Raw genomic sequence first — 9,591 nt, 5'->3', positions numbered from 1 at the left:
AGTTTTACACTACATTAGAAAACATTGGCCAATGGACATGGACAATTCACATACACATATGTCACATTGCAAACATCTAAAAAGATAACTAAACCTTTTTTGTAATAAAAGAAATGCAAATGTAAACTTTATTGAGATAACATATCTCATCCATCATATTGGCAAACATCCTGGAATTGGCAAGGTTATGCTACATAAAACATGAACTTTTATACATGGCTGATGAAAGTGCAAAGTCACACATTCCTATGAAAGGGAGTTTGGCAATATCTATCCAAAAAAATACAATAGACATATTCATCTTTTGACTGAACAATTTTAATTATTAGGAATACACCCTGCAGATAAACTGGAATACATAATGAAGGGATGTAAGTGCATTATTCACTGATGCATTTATAATAGCACAACAAAACAAAAAAGCTACTGTGACAACAGAGGAATGGTAGAATAAACTATGGTATATCCTGCAATAGAATATTATACAGCTATGTAAAGAACGAGGAAGTTTTCTATGTAGTGATATGGAGAGATCTCCAGGATAAATCATGTTAAAACAGAAAAAGAAAAACCAACATACAGAATGTGTTAGCCAGCCTCCAAAAACACCCACAATGATCTTCATCTGGTATGTACAACCTTGTGAGTCAGGACTGGTTTGTGTGACCAGGCAAATGTGGTGGAAGTGATGCCGTGAGACTCGTAAGGCCTGGCAAAGGCATTGCAGCTTTCACCTTGGTCTGAGTAATCATTCTGCATAGTCACCAGTCACCAGGCCCTGATGACACTCAAGCAGTCCTGTGGAGAGGCCCACATAGAGAGAAATCAAGGCCTCCCACAAACTGCCACAGTCAACTTGCCAACCATGTAATGAGCCACATTGAAAGTGGATTTTCCTCAAGCCTTCAGATGATTACAGACCCAGCTAGCACTGGGTTGTGATCTCGTGAGACATCCTGAGCAAGGACTGCTCAGCCAAACCACTTCTAAATTCCTCAGTGACAAAAACCACAATAAATGATTACTACCAGGATATTTTAGGGTGATTTCTTAGCATTAGATAATGAATACAAAGAACAATATATAAAATATGTTCCCTTTTTTGTATGACGGGAGAATAAGAATGTGTGTGTAGAAATGTATATTATAAACTTGTATTTGAATAAAAAGCACTAGCTAGATTAATGGGAAACTAATGAAAATGGTGATTTCTAAGAGACAGAAAAGTACAGATGAGGATGGGGTGAAAGTGAGATAACTTACTCTGTCTTTCATTCATTAAAATTTTGATTACATACCAGTAATTGTATTCATTTAATATAATATATAATAAAATATGTAGTAAATATATAATACATAAATTAAAACCAAAACAATCAAAGACATATTTTTTTAATTAACAAAAGGCTTTTTTACAAAGTACTAATACCCAGATTATATTGGAACCTCTGAGGATAGGTCCCAAATGATTTTAATGTGCAGCTTCTATAAAATACTGTCTCAAGAGAAGCTCTTCTCCAACTTTCTAAAACTGGCACATGCAGTAATAGAAAATCTAAATAGTCCTATAACTAACAAAGGAATTTAATTCATAATTCTTTTTAAAAATGTCTACAAAGAACATTCTAGGTCTAAATGAATTCACCAGTGAATTCTAATAGCAGTCGTATACAAACACTTCTAGAGAATAGGAAATGAGACCTGCCCAACTGAATTTTTATGCTAGGATAATTTTGGTACCAAATGCGTATCTATATAAAGAAAGGAAAATATATGTCAATCTCATTCATGCACAGAGATGCAAAGAAATTATATAACATGCCTACCAAATTGCCTCTTTTTATAAGGGTACCAATCATTTGATTAGGGCCCTTGCAATGGCCCTATTTTAACTTAATTACCACTTTAAAGACTCTGTCTTCCAATGTAGTCACAATCTGAGGTACTGGGGGTTAGGAGTTAAACATGAATTTGGGGGATAAGCGCATGACAACGAGGTAATGAAGAATTACAGGGCCAAGATCTCAACAGAGGAGGAGACTGGCAGAAATGATCTTGGAATGTCGTACTTTCTTCTAGAGTGGTGAACCTGATGGGAGAGCTCAAGAGTTGGAAAATTCTAGTTTTAGGCGATAGTTAATAAGATTAGTAGTCAATGCGTGTAAAAAGCTACTGTTTCAGAACTGAAGGTACTGCGCACCCTGATGCCAGGAGACCACAAGCAAGTCCACCTTTGTACTCCAAAGAGACCCTAAGCAATCGAGATGTTATCTGAACCATTGTGTTTCTGGGAGAGACATCCCATGGCCCCGGACACAGACAAAATCCTCCAGGACATAGGACCCAGGTAGAAAATCCCAGTCAGCAGATGAAAGGATGTTGGGGAAATTGCCAGACTGCAGCTTTTATCTGATTAACCTCTTTCCTGAATTCCAAATCCCTTTCCTACATTTCTTGCTCCTTATTAAAAGGCTGGCTTGAAAGGAAATGTAAGATGATTTCTTAGAGTACACAACCCACTGTCTTCTCGGATTCCCAGCCATCTGAATAAAGCGCCCATAAAGATTCAATCCCTGTCTCTGCTTATTGGTCCTGATAGTGACAGGCAGCACAAACTCTCACTTTTCCGGTTTCAAACCAGTTCACAATGGCCTACCAAGGACTCTAAAAAGCTTTACTCTCAGAGTAAGAGTGAAAAAATAGGCTTCAGTGAAATTGAAGCCCAGCTCTGAATCGCCTCATTCCCTGACTGGATTAAGGTGATTCAAGAATACTAGTATGAATGCTCAGCAGCCTGTCAGAGGCAGTCAAATCCTCTCTGGAGAAATACAAAAATCCTAGGCCTCAAATATTTCGTGATTTTTTTTACATATAATGTTGGCTATCAACAATAACCAGTATACAAGGAGACAAAAATATTGATCGAAACCAAAACAAACAATAAACAGAAAGAGACTGTCAGCAGATCCAGATATAATCAAGTGCAAACTTTATCATAAACATGCTTAATATGTTGGTAGTACTCTACCATGATTCTATGTACCAGGTGGATTCGCTCACTCCAACTCTACCCCAACGCCCATCTCCCAGTGTTAACAACTCATCCCATTGTTCTGAGAATTGACTTCAGGTGATGGGGTCATCTCTCCTGGAATTCCCTGAGGTCAGCATGAACTACCCCCACACCCTCTCTGGAATGCAGTAACTGACTAATCTCAGACTATTTAAGTCACAGGCTCCCCTCTCCCACTGCCTTGCCTCCAGGAGGACAACTGTGTGAGGCTATTGGTGCTCCAGAGCTCCAGCCTATGGGATGAAGGTAAGGACTTCAGTCACATAAACCTCTTGAGCTTCTTCCCATGCCCCATCCTGCTTTCCTTACAAGTTTCATCTAAGAGCATTTCCTCAATAATACCACTGGACAAGAATTCCAAGCTCTGGCTCTGCCTCTAGGAAACCTAACATGTTTAAGACTGAGAAAATTGAAAACTGTAAAAGAAAGTAAAATGAAAGTTGTAAAACTGAACACTAAATTTAAGAACTTAGTGGATGGATTTTATAGCAGATGGACAGAGCCGCAATGTCATGAAGAAACTGCCTAGAATTAAGCTCAGAGAAAGAAAAGGATGGGGAAAAAAGTGTAAAAGACATAGGGCATATACTGTTAATATTTAATATTTGTGTACTTGAAAACCCAGAGCAGGAGAAGAGAAAGAATTGGGTGGAATATTTGAAAATCTGATGGCTGAAAATGTTCCAAAACCGATGAAAGACATTAAGTCAGATACAGGAAGCCCTATGAATGTCATACAGGGTATATGGGAAGAAAATCACTTCAAAGTAACAGTAAGACTAATAGCTAGCTAACTTTACAATAGAGACAGTGGTGAGCCAGTAGACAGCATATCTTTAAATGCTGAAAGAAAATAGTTAATGTAGAATATTACATGCAGCTTTGATAACCTTCACTTCAGGAGGTGAAAGACATTTCAGACAAGCAGAAGTCAGGTGAATGGATGTCTTTAGCGGAGAGGAAAGGGATTGTGATTGGGAAGAGGCATCTGAGGGCTTCTGGAGGGAAAGTAATGTTTGCTGTGTAATGGTATTTATAATGTTTTATTTTGCTGTATATATTTTTGTCTATTCTGTATATTTCACAAAGACATTAATATTTTATCTACTGTACTCATTTTTTAAAATTTTTTACTCATTTTTAGAGAGAGAGGAAGGGAGGGAGAAAGAGGGAGAGAAACATCAATCAGTTGCTAACGCCTCCAACTGGGGACCTGGCCACAACTGAGGAATGTGCCCTGAGGGGGAATTGAATCAGTGACCTTTTGGGTCACATGCTGGTGCTAAATCACTGAGCCACACAAACCAGGGCAGTACTCATTTTTAATGTAAAAATATTCCACTTATAAATTATTTTCTAAAGCAGATGAATCTCTATACTAAAAAATAGTCATTATTTTTCAAGTATTGTATGTAGTGATGATTAATAAAAGGTTTGCAGTATTGTGATTTGTAATAAATATATATTTGCTCATTCAGATGACCAAATTATATTTCTCATATATATTTGGTCTTCATCCACAGTTCCTGGCTCACAATACCCATATCCTTGGGAATTTCCTAAATGATATGAGCAATGGGAACATCTTTTGTTACAATATTTGGTCTCTTGTTCTTAATTCCTGAAAAAAACAAAAACAACCCATAAAGTTGAAATGGGTGTCTTGTTATTCAAAACAAGTCCCTTTCCACCACAGCTGGGTTTATGTTAATGAATGACTTTTGGAAAGCACCTGAGGATGGGGCTGTCTGAGGAACCAACCAAGAGTAGAGGGTTGGAACTTTCAGCCCCACCCTGCTTTCCAGGGAGGGGAAATGGGCTAGAGGTTGAACCAATCATCAAGAGCCAACGAGTTAATTAGAGATGCCTGAGTAATGAAGTCTGCACAAAAAAAAACAAAAAACAAAAAGGAGGGAGTTGGGGGAGGTCCCAGCTTGGTGGACTAAGTGCTTCCAAGTGCCCCCGAGCCAGGCCTCCAACTCCACGAAGACAGACACACCTTTGTTCAGGACACTGCCCCATGCCTCTTCATCTGGCTATCGGTTCGTGCCCTTTAATATCTCTGTAATAAACCGGTGACCTAGTGTGTAAGCGGATTTTGTGAGTTGCTTTAGCAAATTAGTCAAACCCTGGGAAGGGGTTGTGGATATCTCTGATTTATAGCTAAGTCTTAGTTAGCTTGGAAGTACAGGTAACAGCTGGGATTTGCAATTGGCATCTGAAGTTCAAGGAGGGGGTCATGGGAACCTCCAGTCTGTAGCCAGTGGGTCAATGATTGGTCTCTGAAGTACAGGGCAGTCTTGTAGGACTGAACACCTAACCTGTGGAATCTGATGCTGTCTTCGGTAAATGGTATCAGATTTGAGTTGCAATGTAGGACCCCCAGCTGGTGTCAGAGAAGCTTGTTGCTGGCGTGGGGAAACTACACACCCACACATGGAACTAAAACCTAACATTTTAAAATTGAGAGTTGAGAAAGCTGTATTTTCTTTAAAGAAATGTGAAGTTCTATTAATGCTGGGCTGGCGTTTTTGAATGGCAAACAATTGGAACTCAGTTGTGGCTTTGTATGTGGTATACATATATGCACTAGGCCAAGTCCACATCATTGATTTATAGTTTCTGTCTGCTCAGGTGGGTATTTAAATATGCACTCCCCCCCACTTTAAACATTAGAAAGAAAAACTTACACTTGGGTTCCCTTGTGAATCTTTGCTTCCACAGGTTAAATATCCTAGGTCCTTGATGTAATTTAGTTCTTACCATTGTTCTCTGGACTCTGCTAATTTACCAGTGTTCCTTTTAAAACATCATCTAGCTCTTACAAAATGGGGTGGATACAGACAGTATATTTTGAGGAATGCAATTTAAGATATGCTTTGCCTTAAAAAACAAACTTGAGAAACCTACTTAATGGTAATTGACAACAGCTCCCAGGGCTTTATCATCAGAAGTCGTATTAAACAAGTCCTTCCCTATTTATCCTTTACTGAAAGCAGTTGTTTGAACTTAAATACAAGGAATCATAATTACTATTCTTGAATTTCATTTTCTTAATGGTAGATATTTTCATATCTCTGTGGAGCTTCTGTGTCTTCATGCAGGCTGATAATATTGTAACAGCTGTTAAGGGAAAACAGACCAAGACAAAGCTTTAGCTGCCAAATCTCCACTTAACCAACTTCCTGATGAAATTAACTGATTATTCTCTTTACAAACTTTCCTTAAACCAGGGAACCCGCAGTGGGGAATTTTGAGTATATGTGAAGCCTCTGTAAGAGAATTAAAGTGAGCCCGGGACTCTGAACTTGGGGACTATTTTCAAAGTAAAACTGATAACAGTAGAATCTGACACTGATAAAAAATGCAGTAGAGATTTGTATATTGATTGTATGTAACAATGCTAAATTTACCATTAATTTAAAAAATTCTAATGCTTTCAAAATTCTTTGGGATACTTCTATTAGACAATCATATTGTCTACTAATAATGACAGTTTTATTTATTTCCTTTGGGTTACTATGGCTTTTATTTTTTACTATGGTTGGGACTTCCAATACAGTGTTGATGAAAATTAATGATGGTGAGAATTCTTGCCTGTGTAAAGGAATGACTAACATTGTAACATCAAATATGACATTTACAGCAATTTCCTTTGTTTATACCCCTGAAACTTAAGTTCCCTTCTAATCTGGGTTTATCTTTTTTTTCTCACCTCTCTCCCTCCCACCCCTTCTCCCCTCCCTTCTTTCATTCCTCTTTACTTTATATATCTTAAATGATGAAAGGGTGACTTTAAAAATTTTTGTATTTTTAAATTACAGTTGGCATTCTATATTATTTTATATTAGTTTCAGGTGTGTGCATAGACATTCGTGTAATTTACAAAGTGATCCCTCACCTAAGTCTAGTACCCACCTGGAACGACATAGTACAATGTTATTCATTGATTAGTCTCTTTACATTCTCCCATGCTGTGCTCATCCCCTGGACTATTTGGTAACTGCTAATTTGTACTTCTTAATTTTTTCACCTTTTCACCCAGCCCCCAACCTCCCTCCCATCTGGCCTCCATCAGTTTGTTCACAGTATCTATAAGTCTGTTTACTTGTTTTTTTTTATTCTACATATAAGTGAAATCATGTGGTATTTGTTTTTCTCTGACTTATTTCACTTGGCATATAATATCTTCTAGGTCCATTCATGCTATCACAAATGGTAAGATTTCATCTTTGGCCAAGTAATATTCCATTGTATATATGTATCACATTTTTTATCCAATTGTCTATTCATGGGCACTTAGGTTGCTCCCATATCTTGGCTATATCAAACAGCACTGCAATAAACAAAGGCATAGCATCTCTTTTCAAATTATGTTTTGAATTTCTTTGGATAAATACACAGAAGTGGAATTGCTGGGTCATCGGGTAAGTTCTACTTTTAACTTTTTGAGGAAACTCCATACTCTTTTCCACAGTCGCTGCACCAATTTATAATCCCACCAACAGTGCACTAGGGTTCTCTTCTCTTCACATCCTTGCCAACGCTTGTTGTTTCTTGGTTTATGGACGAGAGCCCTTCTGACAGGTGTGAAGTCACATCTCAATGTGGTTTTAATTTGCATGTTTCTGATTTAGTGATGTTGAGCATCTTTTCATATGTCTACTGGCCATCTGTATGTCCTCTTTGGAGAACTGTCTAGTCAGGTCCTCTGCCCATTTTTAAATTGGATCGTTTGGGGGTTTTCTGGTGTTAAGATGTATGAGTTCTTTATAAATTTTGGGTATTAACCCCTTATCAGATATATCAGTGGCAAATATGTATACCCATTCAGTAGGTTGTCTTTTCATTTTGTTAATGGTTTCCTTTGCTGTGCAAAAGTTCTTAGATTGATATAATCCCATTTGCTTTTTTTTTTTTGGTTTCTTTTGCCCGGAGATATATCAGGAAAAAATATTGCTAAGATAAATACCCGAGTTTACTGCCTATGTTTTCTTCTAGGAGTTTTCTGGTTTTGAGTCTTACATTTAAGTCTTCAATCATTTTTAATTTATTCATGTATGTGGTATATGAATTCAGTCTAATTTTTTAATGTATTTATCCAGTTTAACAAACACTATCTATTGAATAGACTGTCTTTACCCCATTGTACGTTCTTGCTTCCCTTGTCCTAGATTAATCGACCATATAGACATGGGTTATTTCTTTAAATTTTTTTTAAATTTATTGATTTTAGAGAAAAGGAGAGAAAACATCGATCTGTTTGTTGCTCCTCCCATTTATGCATTCATTGGTTGTTTCTTGTATGTGCCCTGACCAAGGATCAAACCCACAACTTGGTACATCAGGACAATGCTCCAACCAAGCGAGCCACCAGGCCAGGGCATTATTTCTGAGCTCTCTATTCTATTCTACTGATGTGTCTGTTTTGATGCCAATACCATGCTGGATTTTTTTTTAAAGATTTTATTTATTTTAGAGGCAGGGCATGGGAGGGAGAAAGAGGGAGAGAAACATCTGTGGGAGAGAAAACAGCTTCTCATTACACCCACAACCCAGGCATGTGCCTGGTTGGAAATCAACTGGTGACCTTTCACTTTACAGGATGACAACCAACCAACTGAGCCACACTGGTCAGGGTGATAATAGCAGTTCTAACAGGTATGAGGTGATATCTCATGGTTTTAATTTGCATTTCCCTGATTAGTGATGGGTACCTGTTGGCCACTTGTACATTTTCCTTGGAAAAATATGTTCAGATTCTCTGCCCATTTTAAAATGGATTTTTTTTTTTTTTTTTGCTATTGAGTTGTGTGAGTTCTTTATGTATTTTGGACATTAACCCCTTAGCAGATAGATAACTTGCAAATATTTTATCCCATTTGATAGGTTGCTTTTCATTTTGTTAATGTCTTTTGCAGTTCAGCAGCTTTTTATTTGCATGCAATCTCACTATTTTAGTTTTCTTTTGTCACCTTTGCTTTTGGTGTCAGATCCAAAAAATCATTGCCAAGATCAATGTCAAGCTTATTTACTGCCTTTTTCTTCTAGAAGGTTTACAGTTTCAGGTCTGTCTTACATTCAAGTCTTTAATCTGAGATAATTTTTGTGTACAGTATAAGATGGGGTCATTTAGTTTTCTTCCTCATGTGGCTGCCTGCTTCTCACTGCACCATTTATTAAGGGCTGTTTTTTCCCCATTGTATATTCATTGTTTATTTTTATCATAGATTAATTGACCATATACGCATGGATTTATTTCTCAGCTTTCTATTCTGTTCCATTGATCTATGTCTCTGTTTTTTTTTTGTCAGTCATACTGTTTTGATTACTGTAACTTTATAATGTAGGTCAAATTCAGGAGACGTGATACCTCTAGCTTTGTTCTTCATTGTCAAGATTGCTTTGGCTATTTGGGATCTTATGTGGTTCCATAAAGAATTTAGGATTGTTCGTTCTAATTTTGTGGAAAAAAATGCCAGTGGAATTTTGATAAGAATTGCATTGCCTCTGTAGAT

This window comes from Phyllostomus hastatus, unplaced genomic scaffold (assembly GCF_019186645.2).
Source record: "Phyllostomus hastatus isolate PE091 unplaced genomic scaffold, TTU_PhHast_1.1 phas_scaffold_585, whole genome shotgun sequence".
In the NCBI taxonomy this organism is placed as follows: domain Eukaryota; kingdom Metazoa; phylum Chordata; class Mammalia; order Chiroptera; family Phyllostomidae; genus Phyllostomus; species Phyllostomus hastatus.
The sequence above is the reverse complement of the archived record's forward strand: the minus strand, read 5'-3'. Positions refer to the sequence as shown.